Source organism: Canis aureus, chromosome 28, assembly GCF_053574225.1.
Source record: "Canis aureus isolate CA01 chromosome 28, VMU_Caureus_v.1.0, whole genome shotgun sequence".
Classification (NCBI taxonomy): domain Eukaryota; kingdom Metazoa; phylum Chordata; class Mammalia; order Carnivora; family Canidae; genus Canis; species Canis aureus.
In genome coordinates this window covers 7,741,752-7,763,071 of record NC_135638.1, presented here as the reverse complement: position 1 = coordinate 7,763,071, position 21,320 = coordinate 7,741,752, and the positions used below count along the sequence as shown (strand labels likewise).

The 21,320-nt window shown below is 37.3% G+C and overlaps 1 protein-coding gene and 1 pseudogene across 2 annotated transcripts in view; one reads left to right on the top strand and one right to left on the bottom strand.

The window, feature by feature from the left end:
- Nucleotides 1–21,320, bottom strand: part of MMP16 (matrix metallopeptidase 16) — a 303,974-nt gene that overhangs the window by 215,670 nt on the left and 66,984 nt on the right. The window lies entirely within an intron of this gene.
- LOC144300171 (L-lactate dehydrogenase B chain-like) lies at nt 4,559–5,516 on the top strand (annotated as a pseudogene).

Below are 21,320 nucleotides of genomic sequence, written 5' to 3'. Positions count from 1 at the left end.
GGGAATTATTCAAGCTGAAATGAAAAAATATTAACTAGTAACATGAAAACATAAGAAAGTATAAAACTTGCTGATCAAGGTAAATACACAACTTAATTCAAAATACTCTAATATGGTAATATGGTGGGTAAATTACTTATAATGCTGAGTATAAACGTTAAAAAACAAAAGTATTCAAAATAGCAATAAAAATAATTTGCTAATGTATAAACAATATAAAGGTATGGAAATTGTGACATCAAAAACAAACTTGGAGAGAGATTGTAAAAATGTAGTATGTTGTACATTTATTTATTTTATTTATTTTTTAAAAGATTTTTTTATTCATGAGAGACAGAGAGAGAGAGAGAGGCAGATACACAGGCAGAGGGAGAAGCAGACTCCATGCAGGGAGCCTGATGTGGGACTCGATCTTGGGACTCCAGGATCACACCCTGGGCTGAAGGCAGGTGCTAAACCACTGATCCACTGGGGCCGCCCTAAGTTGTGCATTTAAAGGTAAGTTGTTATCAGCTTAAAGTAGACTGTTGTAAGACATAAGCTTCATGAAAATCATAAAGTGAAAATGTACTATAAATACACAAAAAAATAGAGAAAGGAATCAAAGGATACCAGTACCCCCAAGAAAAATCATCAAATCACAAAAGAAGAGAGCAAGAAAAGAAAGAAACTAAAGAAATATAAAACAGCCAGAAAACCATTAATAAGATAGCAATAGTAAGTCCATGTCCAGCAATAATTACTTTAAATGTAAGTGGACTAAATTCCCCAATAAAAGGACACAGAGTAGTTGAATTGATTAAAGAATGGTACTCAACTATATGCTGCATAAAACAGACTCACTTTGGCTTTAAGGACACACACAGGCCAAAGTGAAAGGATGGAAAAAGATATTCCATGCAAATGGAAACCAAAGAAGGCAGGGGTAGCTATATTTATATCAGACTAAATATACTTTAAGGCAAAAACTGTGATAAAAGACAAAGAAAAACATTATATAATAATAAGAGGTTAATTTATCAAGAGCAAATATCAGTTATAAACAGGTATGTACCCAATATTGGAGCACCTAAATATACAAAGTAAATATGAACAGACCTGAAGGAAGAGATAGGCAGCAATATCATAACAGTAGGAGACTCCAAGAGCCACCAGGAAACATTGGTCTTAAAATACATATTAGACCAGACAGACCTAACAGACAGATACAGAACATTTTATCCAATAGCAGCAGAATTTACATTCTTCTCAAGTATACGTGGAACATTCTCAAGATAGACCATATGTTAGACCATATGTTCATAAATTTAAGAAGACTGAAATCATATCAAGCATCTTTTCCAACCACAACAGTATGAAACTGGAAATCAATTACAAGAAGAAAACTGCAAGATTCACAAATATGTGGAGATTAAACATGCTATTGAATAATCAATGGGTAATAGAAAAAAATCAAAAGGGAAGGAAAAAAAGTCTTGAGACAAATGAAAAGGGAAATATACCAAAACTTAAGGCATGAAGCAAAAGTAGCTCTACGAGGAAAGTTCAGAGGAAGAAATATGTACATTAAAAAAACCTTCCAATAAACAACTGAAATTTGTACCTCAGGGAGCTAGAAAAAGAAGAATAAGTTAAGCCCAAAGTTAGTAAAAGAAAGGAAATGACAAAGATCAGAGTAGAAATAGAGACTAAAAAGACATATAGAAAAAAGATCAATCAAACTTAAAGCTGTTTTCTGAAAGATAAAATTGACAAACCTTTCACTAGACCAAGTAAAAAGAAGACTTAAATGATTGAAGTCAGATGGGAAAGAAAGAACATTACAAGTGGTAATATAAAATATTAAGGATTATTAGAAACTACTCTAAACAAGTATTCGTCAGTGATTTAGATAGCCTAGAAGAAATGGATAAACTTCTAGAAACACCTATCAAGATTGAATTTCACCAGACCAATTACTGGTCAGGAGATGAAATCAGTAATCAAGACTGCATATGGCTCGATATATACAAATCAATAAATGTTATATAACACATTAACAAAATGAAGTAAAAAAATATATGATCATCTTAATAGATGTAGAAAAATCATTTGGCAAAATTAAACATTCTTTCATGATAAAAACTAAACAAATTGAGTATTGAAAGAATGGACCCCAAATAATAAAGGCCATATATGACAAGCCCACTGCTAATAGTCATCAGAGAAAAGCCAAAATCTTTCCTTCTAAGATCAAGAACAAGACAACGATTCCTGCTTTCACAGCTTTTATGCAACATAGTACTGGAAGTTCTAGCCAGAACAATTAGGCAAGAAAAAGAAATAAAAGACATTCAAATTAGAAAGGAAGAAGTAAAATTGTCTACGCTAAAGACTCTACCAAAATACTCTCATAGCTAATAAACAAATTCAGCAAGTTTTCACAGTACACAATTAATATAGAAAACTGTTATATTTATACATATTAACAACAAACTATCCAAAAGAAAAATTAAGAAAATAATCTCATCAAAAAGATTAAAGGACTTAACAGTAAATTTAACCCGAGAGGTAAAAGATCTGTACATGGAATACTAAAGAACTCTTATGAATGAAATTGAAGACAAATAAATGGAAAGATAATCTGTGTTCACGAATTGGAAGAATTAATACTGTTAAAATGTCCGTACCACCCAAAGCCGTCTAGAGATACAGTGCAATACCTATTAAAATTTCACTGTTCATCAAATTTCTTTTTAAATCCTAAAATTTGGTATGCCTGGGTGGCTCAGGGGTTGAGTGTCTGCCTTCCGCTCAGGGCATAATCCCGGGGTCCTGGAGTCAAGTCCCACATCAGGCTCCTCATGGGGAACTGGCTTCTCCCTCTGCCTATGCCTCTGCTTCTCCCTGTATCTCTCATGAATAAATAAATAAAATCTTTCAAAAAAAATCCTAAAGTTCATATGGAACCACAAAAGACCTTGAATAGTCCAAAGCAATGTTGAAAAAGAAGAAAGCTGGAGGCATCAAGCTTCCTGTTTTCAAACTATACTACAAAGCTAGAGTAATCAAAGCAATAAGGTATTGACATAAAAACAGGTACACAGAACAGTGGAGTGAAATAAAGCCTAAAAATAAACCCCCACATATATATGGTTACTTCATTTTCAACAAGAGAGCCAAGAACATATAATGGGGAAAGTACAGTCCTTTCAATAAATGGTGCTGGGAAAACTGGATATTCACATGCAAAAGAATGAAATTGCACCACTATCCTACACCATACACAAAAATCAACACAAAAGATTGAAGACTTAAGTATAAGAACTGAAACCATAAAATCTGCGGAAGAAAACAAAGGAGGTAAGCTCCCTGGTATCATTCTTGGTAATGATTTTTTTTTGGATTTGATATCCAAAGCAAAGGCAACAAAAGAGAAAACAAATGAGTGTAATTATATCAAACTAAAAAAATCATGCACATTAAAGGAAACCGGAAGTTAAATGAAACGACAACCTATGGGATGGGAAAAATATTTACAAAACACATATAAGGTAAGAGTTTAATACTCAAAATATACATGGAATTCATATACCTCAATAGCATAAAAACAAACACTCTAATTAAAAATGGGTAAAGGACGTGAACAGACTTTTTTTTTTTCACAGAAAACATAGAAATGGCCAATAAGTACATGAAAAGGTGTTTAACATCACTAATACTTAGGGAAATGGAAATAAAAACCATCATGAGATAATCACCTAACCTCTGTTTAGATATCTATTTATCAGTAAAGCGAGAGATAACAAATACCACTGAGACTGTACACAAAAGAGAACTCTTGTACAACACTGTTGGTGAGAATGTAAACTTAAGCATAGCTACTATGGAAAACAGTATGGAGGTTCCTCATGAAATTAAAAATAAAATTATCATACGATCCAGCAATCCCAATTCTGGGTATATATCCAAAGGAAATAAAATTTTTATCTCAAAAAAGATATCTGTACTGCTATGTTTATTGTAGCCTTATTCACAATAGCCAAGGTATGGAAACAACCTGAGTATCCACTGATGAATGAATAAAGAAAATGTAGTATACAGACACAAACACACACACACACACACACACACACACACACATACACACACACACAAGAGTATTATTCGGCCTTAAAAAAGAAGGAAATAGGCAGATCTTGCGCCGGAGGAGACACATGCAGCTAACATTGTCTTCTTCGCGCGACTCTTACAGCCAGTTGTCTCGGGGCACAATGGCAATTCTTTTTTTTTTTTAATTGGTGTTCAATTTGCCAACATACAGAATAACACCCAGTGCTCATCCCATCAAGTGCCCCCCTCAGTGCCTGTCACCCAGTCACCCCCATCCCCCACCCACCTCCCTTTCTACTACCCCTTGTTTGTTTCCCAGAGTTAGGAGTCTCTCATGTTCTGTCTCCCTCTCTGATATTTCCCACTCATTTTTTTCTCCTTTCCCCTTTATTCCCTTTCACTATTTTCTATATTCCCCAAATGAATACAACGGCAACTCTTAAGGAAAAACGGATTGCACCAGTTGCAGAAGAGGCAGCAATCCCAAACAGTAAGATCCCTGTAGTGGGTGTTGGACAAGTTGGTATGGCATGTGCCATCAGCATTCTGGGAAAGTCTCTGGCTGATGAACTTGCCCTTGTGGATGTTTTAGAAGATAAACTCAAAGGAGAAATGATGGATCTACAGCATGGGAGCTTATTTCTTCAGACACCCAAAATTGTGGCAGATAAAGATTACTCTGTGACTGCCAATTCTAAGACTGTGGTGGTGACTGCAGGAGTCCGCCTCAAACTGGTGCAAAGGAATGTTAATGTCTTCAAATTCATTATTCCTCAGATAGTCAAGTACAATCCTGATTGTATCATAATTGTGGTTTCCAACCCAGTGGATATTCTTACATATGCTACCTGGAAACTAAGTGGACTACCCAAGCACCATGTGATTGGAAGTGGGTGTAATCTGGATTCTGCTAGATTTCGCTATCTTATGGCTGAAAACCTTGGCATTCATCCCAGCAGCTGCCATGGATGGATTTTGGGAGAACATGGCGACTGAAGTGTGGCTGTGTGGAGTGGAGTGAATGTGGCAGGTGTTTCTCTTCAGGAACTGAATCCAGAAATGGGAACAGACAATGACAGTGAAAATTGGAAGGAAGCGCATAAGATGGTGGTTGAAAGTGCCTATGAAGTCATCAAGCTAAAAGGATATACCAACCGGACTATTGGATTAAGTGTGGCTGATCTCATTGAATCCATGTTGAAAAATCTCTCCAGGATTCATCAACAATGGTGAAGGGCATTTATGGTCTCGAGAACGAAGTCTTCCGGAGTCTTCCGTGTATCCTGAACGTTCGGGACTTAACCAGTGTGATCAACCAGAAGCTGAAGGATGATGAGGTTGCCCAGCTCAAGAAAATCCAGATACCTTGTGGGACATCCAGAAAGACCTAAAAAGATCTGTGACTTCTGGCTTCTAGGCTGTAGAAATTTAAAACCATGATGTGCTTAACTGTGAGCCTTTTTCATCCATATACATGGATCACCATTGCTTTCATCTTCCTAAATATGTGAATCTGGGCTCACAGAATCAAAGCCCATGCTTGGTTTTAATGCTTGCAATATGAGCCTTGAACAAATAAAATTAACTATTGTAGGGTGCTTCTTTTAAAAAAAGGAAATATTAACATTTGGGACAACCTGAATACAACTGGAGGGCATTATGCTAAGTGAAATAACCTAAACAAAGATAAATACGCATGGTAATCATTTGTATGTAGAATCTTAAAAAAATTCACATTCATAGAAAAAGAGTAGAACAGTGGTTGCCAGGGGTTGCAGGTAGGGGAAATTGGGAGATGTTGGTAAAAGGGTACAAACTTTCTGTTATAAAATGAATAAGGGCTTTGGTTCTTTTTTTTTTATAAGATTTACTTATTTTTATTTTTATTTTAATTATTTATTCATGATAGACATAGAAAGAGAGAGAGGGAGAGACACAGGCAGAGGGAGAAGCAGGGAAGGGCTTTGGTTCGAATGTATAACATGGTGACTGTAGTTCATAATACTCTACTGTATAATTGAAATATATTAGGAGAGTAGAATTATAAGTATTCTCACATATAATAAAGTAAATATGTGATGTGATGGTTACGTTATTATTTCAGTCGAGGGAATATTTTTGCAATGTACATGTGTATCAAATCATCACATTGTACATTTTAAATATAATTTGTCAGTTACATCTCAATAAAGCTGAAAAGATAAATGAAATATTAGGAAAAACACAGTATCTTTTTAAGCCACCGGGTAAAATATGTTAATATTTTAGACTTGGAAAGAAAATAAAAAAGAGGCTATGGAACCAACTCATCTCATGCTCTTGAAATGAAGATAATAAAACATATTTTCCCCACTTAATGGTGATGGAAATAGAACACACAATTGTAGGTAGTCATATCTAAAGATGAAAAAAATTAGATTTATCACTTTGTTTCTTTTTTACTTTTGTTTCCTACCACTGGTACCTTAAAATTAGTAGTAAAAATTCTAGACAAAGATTTTGAAATCAACTGTCAAATGGTTAGGCATCCCCCCTGCCTTATCAACAATATACTTTCTGGATATTTCTAGACAAAGATTAGAGTGCAAGAGGGCATATTTTAAGCCAAATGATACTTTGCAATAAAGCTGTGTGGACATAGAAATACAAAGAACTGTGCCCTAGCAGAAGACTCAAAACCAAGCTGTCATAAATTGTAGAGGGGATGGTACCACAGAAATGCACGGTTACCAAGTTATCCACATAACTTCCACTCAGACAGGGTGAACTCCCAATCCGAATGCCACGTGCATACCAAAACTGATGGGTTGAGTCCATTCTAAAGTAAAAACAGTACTCTGAAACTGTAAATATAGAAGAACACTATCATACGCAATACCAGTCACAGTAATAAAGGCCTTGGAAAGTCAATTTAAATACTATGACTCTGAATAAAGGGGAAGGGAGAAAAAAAATGAGTGGGAAATATCAGAAAGGGAGACAGAACATGAGAGACACCTAACTCTGGGAAACGAACAAGGGGTGGTGGAAGGGGAGGTGGGCGGGGGGTGGGGGTGACTGGGTGACAGGCACTGAGGGGGGCACTTGATGGGATGAGCACTGGGTGTTATTCTATATGTTGGCAAATTGAACACCAATAAAAATAAATTTATTAAAAATAAATAAATAAATACTATGACTAAATATTTTGATCTTAGCCTTTTTCAGGTTAGCAAGCAGGCAGTAGTTAATCATCACATCCCCACATCAGTGAAAAAAATGAGCTAGAGTGTTGTTTGTTAACATATATTATCCAATTGTTCTTTTGCCCCCCCACCCCCTGCCCCAATGGCCCTCAGGTGACTAGGTAAGTCAGTTGGTTGGAAAGTGACAATAAACCTATACACATCTTTAACATATCTGAAAGCAAATACCCTCAGAAGCCAAAGTTCACTATACTTGCAAACACACTTTTCTGGATCTCGCATTTTTTTTCAAGAATGTGAGTGCTCAGTCCTTTCAACAAGCTATTGTCCTCCTTGCAGCCTCCACTTCAGGTGTAAAGAATGGTCCCCCCCAAATGGGAGTCACAGCTGTCAAGTTTTAAAGCGACAAGATAAACATATTCCTAAAGTCATCTGGTCATCTTGCTGTATGAAACTTGGCTCCTGTCTTCTCGCTTCAGTCTGGAAGATGCCCAGACACATGCTAACAGGATCTACAAGACGACCAAACTTGGTCCTGGCGTTGACAAAGACGAAGTCACCGCTGATGACTGCAGTACTGCCACAAGCGAAGGGACACCACCCCTTGAAGGCAACGGTGACCCGTCAGGCACGGAAGAGGTTGTCTACGTGCTGCCCCAAGAATTACTTGTACACATAACCAATATTTTAGCTTCATTCCCTCTGATGATTATTTTCAAGGATATTTTAATTTTTGTTAACATTTAAGACATCTGTATGGCATGACAATAACTACTTATGGGGACGATAAGATCTCTACTTCTGAGTGTGACACCATGACGTGTAGGAACTAAAGCCCAGCTAGTTTTATCTTTCCTAGTTCATGCTGGCTTCTTTTAACAGGACGAGATAACATGTGTTGTAAGGTGTATGTAACCTAACCGGTGGGGTCTAAAGTGTTTAGCCAACAAGCAGATTCCTTAGTAAGACCAAATTATTTTTGTCACTGAAGTGTTCTGAGCTATGCCTTGATGTTTAAAAGAAAAATACTGGTTAGAACAACTTTCACCTTTTAGGATCTACTTTTTAAAATCTCCCATCCCCCGTAGTTACCAAGTGCATGTGTCAGAACTAGTATGTTAAACTGAACCAACCTGATGGAACTATGTATAGAGCTTGTTTTCCAAAGGAAAGCATCGTTTAGGGTAGCAAAATTCTAAGCCTACGTAGGCATTGTTGTAAAGCTGCTGAAGAAGTAACTCAGCAATTTCTGTGAGTGGAAATGTAGTGAGTGCTCAAGTCCCATTCTGCTTTAAAAGGCTGTAACAAACACAAACGAATTAAAAAATGTATATTACTGAAGTCCTATGTTTTTGGATAAGATGCCATTAGAAATCATTCAGTTTGGCCCGATGTAGGAAATCAGAAGATGTTATTTTGCTCATACTTCCACCTGCTGCAGCCGCAGGAAAGCGAGATGCAAAGATTCATCAGTGTTGATGTGCGAGGCAAAGCCCAACACCTGGTTCTCTCTTCACAGCATCCAAGGCTCCATTAGTAATTTTGGATGACGGCAGCCCTGGCTGGCCATTCTGGAGACTAAAGATACTTAATTCCTGTCACATAGGTCTTCCTAATTTTAGTTCTAGGCAGCATGATTTCACTAGGGAAATGCAGCAGCAGAATCTGGAGGCACGTAGTAAAAGCTACCAAAGCTGTATTTAGGGCAAGAGTCCTCAGATTTATCATGGCGTTGCATTTAATACTTGCTTTCTGCTGATGTCAGTAAGTTTTTTACGTTAATAGTTGGAAGAAGGCCCAAGCCTTTCCTGAGCTCAGAACTGTTTAGTAAGCAGAGATCTTTTGTGCTGCATGTTAATATAATGTATGACACCACTGTTTCATTTGGGCAACTGCTCAAAAGGGATGAATAATGAACTGCTTTCTAGGTAATAGTCCTCGGGTTGCCTGTTGAAGATAATGTAAAGCTCAGGTTGCTAGAGTTTACTCTTACAGCCATTCATTTGAGCCAAAGTATTAACCAAGAGGGAAGTACTAAGCAAAAGACAGCTGCAATTTAGTATTTTACAATGGGAAATCAGTCACCAGAATTGTTTTTTTATTAAAGGTAAAAGTAATGGAAGTTTTGTTTTGTTTTGTTTTTAATTTACCCAGGAAAAAAATCCTAATAAAGAACCTTTAGAATTAAGTTGATGATGTTTCCTTTGCTCAAGGCAAGAGCTGATTGCCACTCTAAACATAAATGATTCTTTGGCCTGAAGTCAGCACTGTCTTCTATCAAATTACAAGTTCATAAAGGCCAACTTGTAAGCAGACTCACTATTCTGATCTGTAGAGCATGTCTGTCTTAACTATCTCCAAAAAAACCTCATACATTCGAAAACAAAGAAAAAGTGTAAGATACTGCTATTATTTTGTGAGTTTACAGAAGTGTGTCATATGTCTTACAGGATCTTAAATGTGACTGAGAAAAGGTTTATGGACCCGAATACAAAAGCCACATCAAACTCTGGGGGCGAGGTTCTTGAAAACTACTTCCGGAAGAGTACTTTAAGGCTGAATGGTAAAAACAGGTCCAGTTTCCCTTGTGGCATATCATTCCTTTCCTTTATCATAAATATCCTGGTTATTCTAACGTTTGTTTTTAGCTAACATGTATTGAACACTTTTTAATGTACCAAGCACTGTTGAAAGTACTTTATACTCATTAATTGATCCCAACCACAGCCTTATGCTGCTACACATTCTGATATGAGAAATCCAATACACAGAGAGGTTACATAACCTGTCAAGAGTCACCCAGCTGGTAAAAGTGAGTCCCAGGGTTTGAACACAAGCAGTGTTGCTCAGAGTCTTGGCTCTTAACTGTTCTAACATTTCTCTTCACTTTCATGACTTTCATAGACATGAGCAAAATTATGTGCCAGGAAGGTTTTGAACATATTTGTGCTATTACTCAATTATTATCCCTCCTAGTCTCGGTAGATATTACTCAGATGTCTCTCCAATACCCAGGGATTTATGCTCTTAACGCTGTCAATAAACCTCAGGCCAAACATATGTCCTCGGCTCAAATGAAATATCTCTATGCTCCTTCCTTCCACACCAATACACCCTGGAATGTGGAGTTTAAGACTCAGACTGATTTAATTTCACTTTGTTTTTCTTCTCTGAGCTTTTAATACAAAATCTTTATTCTTTCTCTGCCATATGTTTTACATGACCTTTTCCCTTTCAACCCTGCAGTTTTCTGTTTTGCTAATTATGCCTAACAGGTGTGATTCTCAATATAGCACAAGTATTAGAATAGAAATCCTTCTGGTTCAGTGTATGTATATACCTGTGTTCTCACATCACAGTTTGGACCACACAAGGTCCTCCTTGCTTGGGAACCGGTAACTACACAAGCTATGCCTCACTAAGAAAAGTCTAAGGATAGTGTAGATAGATGACCTTAGGAGTCCCTAATATATCAGACTCCGAGTTTGGCAGGAGTATGGGAGCACTCTCTGACAAGGCATAGAAATCAACAGTCACACTATTTTGACAGCTGAGCTCGCCTCTCCCAGGCCGACTCTGTATAAGGCAAAGAGAAATACTTTACCACTGGAACCGCCTCAAAGAAAGAAAGCACAGCTGGAACACTGTATTTCCCTGGACAGATTACAAGAGGAATTACAGAAGATCACATTGGCATGAGATGGAGAAGGCTAAAGGATTCTCAGCCACATCCACCAAAATGATTAGGTTTTAAGGACTCAACAAGACTAGGGAAAAACATTTTTTTTTTTTATCAGATAAGCAACTGTAGAGTTCTGATTTGTTTAGTGTACTCTGACGATGGCAGCCTTTACAGGTTTTCTGTGATGTGGGGGGGAGGCACTCTTTCTAGGGGATAAACTAAATTCTGATTAAAAATAGACTGCATTGAAATGTTAATGAAACATCGTAGAGCTAACAGGAGAGACAAAATTCAATCCACTTCTCCTAAGTAGAAAATAGTCCACAGTGGCTAAACAGTTAACCTAAAATTACCTATTTTATAGGGTGTTAATTATCTAGCATAAGAGCAAACCGGTGATTTAAAAATACATTTTGAGTAATATCAAAAATATATTAGTTAAATCTTATTTGAAAGATGCCTACCTTGCGTATGTAAACCTCCTTGACAACATTAATCCATTATTTCAAGTCAGTGTGATAATCAGTGTCTGCATATAACTCAGGGGGAAAAATTGTAAAGATTTCATGGCATGGGTTACTTTATGCTTCTATGCTCTGTTTTCTCTGTTCTACAAGTTCTCTGCTTTTAGCAGTACATATAATACAAAGGATCTCAAAGTCAGATGGCATTTTAAAAGATCTTTTGATAAGCACTGTATGTAAAGCAAACTATTCCCATTCTGACTAAAATAGTGCTATATTTGCTTTGCCAAAATTTTGAGTAATCAGAGGGTAAGGTGGCCATTTTCAGTAAGAATATATTTATATTTAATGGTACATTTCATTTGCTTCATGGGCATTAAATTATCCAGTTGGAAGGTATGACTGCAAAACATCACATTCTATAACACAAATAAGTTTTTCTGTGCAAACCATGCATTACAAAAAACATTATGGAGTGTTCCAATGACCTATTTTAATCAAGTACCTATGTGAAGTGTTCCTTCTTCATTTCAGTGTAATGGCAGATTGGTTAAAAAAAGAAGAGTGAGAAAATTATAAAGTTATCTAGATTTTAATTTCAATGTCATATTTATAGGGATATACTTTACATTCTAATTTAATATTTATCATTTGGGTGACTTATTGAGTTGCAGGCTAAATGTTTTTATAAACCACTTGTTATATCTAGAAAATGGAATCCATCAAATAATTTGGTCATATCCAATTCAGTAACATACTTTTATACACATCTTGTACAGCAAACCTAAGGAATAGAGTGTATGAATGCCTCTGTTGTGACAGGCAAAATGATGAGCACAGTGGCCAATTTGGTCACCTTAAAGACTGCAACTATCTCACATCAACTATTAAAATGGTTGAAAAGAAAATTTCAGTTTAGTGGCATATCTGTACATAAAAACAGTTCTTTTAATATCTATTGAATGATAAATACCACTCATCCCTGTTTCACCTGAATTTATAGTAGCATGCTTATGGAAATGCTTGAGGGAACCAGAATAGTATCCGTTAAAGAGCTGGTAATGCGCTCCGGAATTAAAGGGGGATAAAAGAATCTGCAAGGTGCTGGGAAGATTTAATCCTATTGTTGTTTAAGGAAAATAATATATCAGGACACATACCATACTATTTAATTAGAGTAAGCGATCTATCTCTTACAGTGGTTATCTAAATCCCCAGCAAATTCATCTACTTGAACACAGTTCTAAAATAAGAAATATGCCAAACATTGTTTCCCAAAAGTAAAAAAATAAATTTCACAAAATTGGACACTGGGTTTCATCCGTCAAATTAAGCCTCAGTCTGCATGTATTTACTCTTTTTTTATATAACTCTAGATAAAATGGGTATCCTTTTATTTAAACTGTTACAGAATAAAACAGAGAATCAGGGAGAGCAATTCTTTTTTTAAGATTTATCTATCTACTAAAAAAAAAAAGATTTATCTATCTACTTACATATTTGAGAGAGGGAGAGACAGAGTAAGCATGGGGGTTGGTGGAGGGTCGAGAGAGAGGGAAAGTCCTAAGCAGACTCTGAGCTGAGCATGGAACCCAATGAGGGCTCAGTCTCATGACCCTGAGATCATGACCTCAGCTGAAACCATGAGTGGGACTCTCAACCGACTGTGCCACCATGCACCCCAGGAGAGTAGTTCTTCTGAATGCTATAGGAAATAATAACAACCAATTAACAAAGAATAAAACTAGTAAACAGTTCCAAGAACTACAAGAATAACAAAGTAATACTATGATTATCTTAAGTCTTCATAAGTGTTTAAAATATACTCAGAAGGCAGTGTTTAATACAATAGGAAAATTTTAAATAATTTTTAAAGAGAGTCTCAACAAAATTCAATTGGAGGGGCACCTGGGTGGCTCAATAGGTTATGTGTTGGACCCTTGATTTCAGCTCAGGTCATGATCTTAGGGTCCTGAGATATAGCCCGGTGCCTGGCTGGCAGTCTGCTTCTCTCTCTCTCTCTGCCCCTCCTCCCACACCCTCACGCTCTCTTTAAAATAAATAAATAAATAAATCTGTAAATAGATTATATTGGAGGGACAGCTAAGTGGCTCAGTGGTTGAGCATCTGCCTTTAGCTCACAGCATGGTCCGGGGGTCCTGGGATCAGGCCTTGCATGGGGTTCCCTGTGGGGAACCAGCTTCCTGTCTCTGCTTCTCTGTCTGTGTCTCTCACGAATAAATAAATAAAATCTTTAAAAAAATTATATTAGAATATTTCAAGTATAAATATTACACAGAAATATTTCCTACTATAAAGCACTTTTAATCTTGTCATTTTTAGACTTTCACAACACTTTAAATAATGCAAATTGTTACCATTATATTAGTTTTCAGAAACAGATGATTAAGTACCCTGAGGGTATAAAGAAGTGCCAGTCATCAGGGAAACACATGATACATAAGAGTCTGCCTTTGTGTAGCACTGGCTGTTTCTGCACATTCTCTGCCACTGTTTATAGGGCAAGGCTAACAGACTAGAGAACTCAACATTGTGCTTCCCAACAAGAACATCTTCCCTCCAATCCAGGAGACGGTGCATAAAAGGAGAGATTGAAATCAAAGGTGGGAAAACCCTGGGGCCCCTTCAGATGCAGCAGTCCAGAGAAGAGGCAAGTCCTGAGTCATGGATAGAGGATAGGTTCTGGGTATATTGGTTGTCCCTTCTCCCCAAATTGCTCTGGACAGATCATTAATCACTTCATTACCATTCCCAGCTGCAGTAATAATGGCAGTGAAGCACATGATGGATTATGTGTGCCCTGCTGTCCCCAAGCATTTCCTCCCACTACCATTTCTTACAATGCTTAGGACTCTGAGGTTCTCAAATGAGGCTGCACATTGACTTTATCAAGGCAGCTTTGAAAAACACTGAAGCTTGGGTCCCCTATCAGACCAACTAAATCAGAATTAGAGAAGAGGGAGAGACTCAGCAGGCATGGATATTTAAAAATCTCTCTAGATTATAACGCTCACTACGCTGAGGTGCCACCCTCACCCATCCACACATACAACTCCCAAAGACTGAGAGATACAAGCTGAGGCTGGGGCTTCATTACTGATCATCTCTGGAGGTTTCACCCACCTATACTACAGCCTTTGTAAAAAATAGATCTCGTATAGAACTATCTGTACCACACAACATAGAATTAATGAATCCAGGCAGGACAAATATTTAAAATAAGTTCATACAATAAGGATAAGAGAAAAATTTGAATATTTTAACAGGCATAAGAAGATATAACAAAAAAAAAAAAGCCCACAACTGGAGATATCAGGTGCACAAAATGTAATTGTAGAAATAATAAACTCAACATATTGATAAAAGAGTAGAATGGTTCAGGGTGAAGAATGAACTAGTGATTATTGATTAAGGAGTGTTTCCACAGAACATCAGGAAGGAATAAATAGAAAATGTAAAGAAAAAGTTCAGAGATATGGAAGACAGAGGCAGGTAGGAAAAAAGCTAAGGTCTCAATCAAAGGTAGAGGTTCTCACAGGTGCCCCTCTGCCTCTTTACTGGAGAACCTCTTTTCCCTTAATCCTCCTGGATTAAGTCTCATGGCTTCCAAGGCTTCCAGTATTTCCATTTCAAATTTCCAAGAACAGTAATTTCTCACATATATGCTCACCACAATACACACAGAAAGACTTGCCTAGTGTAATGTGCTAGCATGGAGATTTCTGAATTGAGTACAGAAAAAAGGAACTGCTGTCCAGGCAGAGATTGATGAAAATAATTTTGTTCCTGGAGCTGTGCTGGACATAATTAAAAAATTAACTTTTAGTGTGTTTCCCTATCACAATACTGTGAATATTACTATGGCCAATTTCCAGGACTTAAAAGAGTATTTTTCAAAAAGATTTTATTTATTTATTTATTTGAGAGAGAAAGAGCATGTGTGTGCAAGAGAGAGCACGAACAGGGTGAGGGAGAAGCAGACTCCCTGCTCAGCAGGAAGCCTGATGTGAGACTTGATCCTGGGACCCCGGGATCACGACCTGAGCCGAAGGTAGATGTTTAACCAACTGAGCCAACCCAGGCACCCCTTAAAAAAGTATTTTCATCCAATTAAACTTGAAATCCCACTTGTTATGATTTGGGGGTAAATCTCATATTTGATCTGTTTAAAAAAAAAAAAGAAAACAAAAGGAAAAAAAAGGCTATCAGCAACACAACTCTTTAAATAAGCTAGCTGGGATGGATCAAAGTTTAGAGATCGTGGCAAAGCGTGCACCCAGCAATCCAGATATCCTAGAGACAATAGTGCACACCAGAGGGCAAAAGCAGATAAAACCGTAAGATATAGAAGAGTCCAAAGTCCACAACATCATTTGAAATGCCTGGGGTAGAGAAGTGTCAATATAAAGAGGGTCAACCTGATGGGAACTGAGGTTGACTTAAGTAAAAGGCCAAATTTGGAAGTCAGAAAGTCAAGAACGGACATAATAGGCCCTGGCCAGAAAAAAGGCACTTTTGTGAGCAACTGCCAAGGACCCAAACAGTTGTCATTTGCCTTTAGGTCCAGCAGAGGTCTGATGAATGGGTAAAGTGAAGCAGAGTCAAGAGGGAAAAAGGAAGTAAGGAAAAGAGAGAGAAAGAAAAAGAGGAAGAGGAAGAGGAAGAGGAAGGGGAAGGGGAAGGGGAAGAGGAAGAGGAAGAGGAAGAGGGAGGGAGGGAGGGAGGGAGGGAGGGAGGGAGGAAGGAAGGAAGGAAGGAAGGAAGGAAGGAAGGAAGGAAGGAAGGAAGGAAAGGGAAAGGTCAAAAGGGACTGTTTACCTTGAATGGATTCAGGAATAGGAGGTATATTCTACTGTCTACACCTGAGAACGTCTTTCCCCCTGGCCAGACACGTGTTTCTCTGGAGTATCATTCCCTTTTCCTCCACCACCTCCTCCAGGAAGTGACTTTCAGAGGGACGCAAGAACCTCCGTTACAGAATCCTACACCATAGAGTCAGACTGCTAGGGGAGAGAGAGGTTGGCATAAAGATGGAATTGTGTCTCTGTCCAACAAAGTATGTTTCTAATACTCTAAAGCAACACAGCTCAGCTAGGAAGCAGATTTTAAGACTCTGTTTTTCAACAAGCACTAAAGTGCTTAACTAAATTAAATATAGTGTTCCTATAATATTTTACTTCTTTTGTTTTGACACTATTTGCACACATTAAGTCTAGATATATAAGCAAACATTCATCTTTGTAACCATCTTACCTACTTTCCCATCAGCTGCTTCTATTTCCCCAATCATTCAAACTAGCCTCTAGCCATTGAGAACAACAATCCTATTCCTAAATTATCTCATGTCTTAATATCTTGGTTAAGCATGTATTTTCAGTGGCCAAAAAGCTCTACTGCTACCTCGCAAATTTCTATTGCATTTTTATGATCCAACGTCAGAAATTATCAATGCTTCAAGGCTCCCTAACAAGAAACTGTGCAAAGCTCTGTATAGAGCTCAACTATACAGAACATATCACACAAGAGTACTTTTTTTTTCTTTAAACAGCCTGGGCATGGGTATCGTGTCTTTCTTAGTTTTCAGTTCAAGCACCTGATACAATGCCAGCATAGGGAAGAAACTCTAAATAATTCTACTATTTAATGCTAATATTAAGAAGATTAAAAAGTTCTAAACTTTTCATTTCCTTAAATAAAAAGCCATCAAAGTTTAAAGGTGTCACTGCTACTATTAATTTCATTTTGCAACCACTTTTTTTTTTTCATTTTGCAACCACTTAATCAAACACGAACAATTTTATTTTTCCTTGGGAAAGCCCAAAGGGAGCTCAACTATTAAATCAGATTGTTTTGTAGAGTAATGACCAAATCATCAGCAATAACCAACTTAATATAAAATATGCAAAAAAGATAATTGGTAAATGATGAAAATATTTTATCTCCTAAAAGTCACATTAAACATGTTTAAGAGTGTCATTAAGAGGTCCCTGAAATTTATCAAAGCAGCCCCAGTGTCTGTAATTCTTTGATGTACTTTTATACTCCCTTAGTGTTTATGATGCTCTCTGATAGTTGCAGTTTTCCTATGGCGCATTGTCCTAGCCCTTTTTCCACACATGCTGTTTCTAGCTCCTGGTGCTCATTATCTTAATGGACAATTACAGCTCTCCAACTGATTTCTCAATCACTACAGTTAATAGGAAGATTTTCATTATAGCCTACACTTTCAGCTCATGAATAGCAAATGCATTTTACTTATTTCCCCCCTTGAACTAATTTCCCAGCTTCATTAAAAACAAACCATACTCTATCCGTCAAACATAAAGAATGAAGAAATAAAATTCCAACACCTGATATCAAGATCTAGATAAAAATAAAAGTGAACAGCATTTTAATAAGAAAATTTCAGGGGGGGGGAAGTGTTTTTCTGCTTCTAACAAGAGAAAAAAAATAAAACGTAGCAAAATTTTACAGTTGCAGGAATTTAAGTCACATGTCATGAATGGTCTCATTCATTTGGGGAATATAAAATATAGTGAAAGGGAATAAAGGGGAAAGGAGAAAAAATAAGTGGGATATATCAGAAAGGGAGACAGAACATGAAGACTACTAACTCTGGGAAACGAACTAGGGGTGGTGGAAGGGGAGGGGGCTGGGGGTGAATGGGTGATGGGCACTGAGGGGGGCACTTGACGGGATGAGCACTGGGTGTTATTCTGTATGTTGGCAAATTGAACACCAATAAAAAATAAATTTATTTTAAAAAAATTCTGTCTTCCAGAATTTTAAATTCTATCCCCGAAACACTTTTAAGTGAATAAAAATTAAATGCACTTAAAATTATCTGAACACCTCAGGCCAGTATAACTGATTACACAGTTGTAATATTAATTTCCTTCAGTGGTGTATGTACTTCTAGCTTGAGAAATCTAGTAATTTTTAATACTTATTTTCTAGTAGGGACACAGTCTCCAAGGCGGTGTGGGGAGACCCGAGCATGTAGGCCCAAGGAATGGAGGGGGGACACTGCTGGGGGGACGGGGGGGGGGGCGCTGATGGGAGAGGCACTAAGGAGGAGACCCGGGGGCCCTGAGGGGGAGACGCTGAGGGGGAGACATGAGGGGACCTGAGGGGGAAACGCTGAGGTAAAATAAGAGCAGAACATTTTAAAATTTCTTTCTCAAAAAGACAAGGTGAAGTAGCCATCATGTAAACCAGAGGTCAGTGTCAAACATAAATTCCAGTGACAGATTCTCTTCACTGAGCACCTACCATGTACTGGTCACTTCACAAACATCATCTTTACTATGTGCAGTACCTTCTTTCCAAAGAACACAATACAGCAGGGGAAAAAGAGTAATTTTACAGTACACAACCCTGAAAAATACTACCTCAGCCAAATGATCAAGACAGACATCAACAGTGATAAGTCACCTTGACAGGATGTACTCTTAACACAATGTAATGAACATGGTAGTACTTTTCCACTGTGGTCTTCCTCTTAACACTCATAACCTCAGCCTAATCATCAGAAAAACATTAAGCAAATACCAATTAAGGGACATTCTACAAAAATATCTCACTCCTCATAAGTGGCAAGGTCATCAAAAACAAGGAAATTCTGAGAAACTGTCATTGTAAGCAGAGAAGTGCTAAGGAGACAGGGCAATTAAATGTAATGTGGTATCAAGGATAAGACCTTGGAAGAAAAATTGGATGACATATAAAGTAAGCAAATCTGAGTAATACATGGACTATAGTTAATCATAGTGTATATCAATCTTGGACCATTAATTGTGTATGGCCAATGTACCATACTCACGTAAGATGTTAATAATGGGGGACATATATTCAGCAGAATATAGGATTTATCTGTATTATCAACTTTTCTATAACTCTAAATTTATTTTAAAATAAAAATTTTATTAGAAAAAAATAATTCAGGGGATCCCTGGGTGGCTAGGCAGTTTGGCCCAGGGCGTGGTCCCGGAGTCCCGGGATCGAGTCCCACGTCGGGCTCCCTGTATGGGGCCTGCCTCTCCCTCTGCCTGTGTCTCTGCCCCTCTCTCTGTGTCTCTCATGAATAAATAAATAAAATCTTAAAAAAAAAAAAGAAAAAAGAATCCAAGCACACATCATGCGTGTGCACACACACACACACACACACACACGTCCTAAGTTATAGCTAGAAAACAGAGCTTTTCCAAGATCAGTGATCTATCTATCTAGATCATCAGTAGAAGCTGAATGTGAACCAAGAGTAGATTTTCAAATGTAACAGTGAAGCTTTCCTCTAAAATAGCTGCATTTCTACTTAAACTGCATTCATCGTAAATAAAGACTTGATACATCCATAGGATAATAATAGATCCTTACTTACCAATAGATGAGCAAGAAGAGAAGGGTTAATTGTAATTTTTAATATATGTGCATCAAACACAGAATACTCTTACACTCATACACACGGATGATGGGTTGTTGAGCAAGAGTCTAATTTTGCCATAGTAAAGCATACAGCTTGGGCAGTTTCGTTTTGTTTTATTTTAATGGTATAATTTAGATCCCAATTTCTGCAGTGATGACTTTAGGGAACTTTTCTGCAGATACTAAGTTTCATTTTCTCCTATTGTATCTTTTCATTTATCCAAAGGTCATTCTTATCTCTCCTCTTGGTTGAACCTCAAGGTTGTCCCAGCTTATCTTTGTAATGTCTCTGCACCTGGTGTCCCTGATCTTATTAAAACAGCTCATCTCCTGTTTTCATCTTGTGATTTTTCTAGGCACTATTTTTAACCCATTTATTCTCCCTTCATCAATTCTATGTTGTATAGTTGAATATCTTCTAAGCCAAGTTACGTTACAATCAGTAATGTTCTAAATACTTAAAAAATAAGGGAAAAATGCTTCTACATTATTCATCAAAGACAGGACCTCTCTTTTTCTCTAAAATAATAAATAAATCTTAAAGACGGGACCTAACAAAGTTTTATTTGTAAAAAAAAACAATTTTACTAATTTAAAATTAGCCTGTATCTAAACAAGAATCAATCTTTTCAGTTAGATAAATGGGCTCATGTTTTTTCTTTCCCAAATGAAAAACTGAATGGCCAAAAGGATTTTCCAGAACAAACTCCAATGTTGAATGACCTAAATATGTGAGCATGAAACCTAATGCTTTGTTTTCTCTTTTAAATAAAGCCTCATCTGAGATAGGATTTTGACCTCTTTCTCACCCTAGGAAGGAGAATCCTAAGACATTTAAAATACAATACACTTGTTCCTAAATCTACCCCCAACTTTTATATACCCACAGTCACAATTCGAAATATTAGCCACTAAACCAGCATAACCACACAGCAATGAGAGCTGTCAAAATATACTACTGTTAATACTACTGAAGACCCTAGGTCCCCAGCAGCAAGCTTTGCCTTCATGACTCCTCTCTGCCAACTCAGTGACCTACATGTCCATCCAATATGGCAATTGCTCCATGGACAAGAGGTCAACATCTGGAGAAACAGTTTCAGGAGACTCTGGAGTAAAGATCTGGAAGCAGAGCACAGAGGGTCAGTCCAAAGCACCAGCGTAAAAAGGTCTTGATGGAAAGGAAAGTTCTGGGCACTGCTAGTGCTTGGGAAGGTTGGGAGCAAAGGGACATTTCCAGGTATATCAAGCCAGGCACTGACCCAGTGGGACTGGTTTCTTTGATTTCTGAGTTTTGTGTTCCCAACCCTACCTTTTATCTTTCCACTTACGTCAAGGAAAAAACCAGAGCTGGACAGTAGTCAAAGTAGAGAAAAAAACAGATTTTATTCAGGACTATTTTCCATTAAAACATAATTTTTCTCTCTGCATTCACTCACATTTCTATCAAAG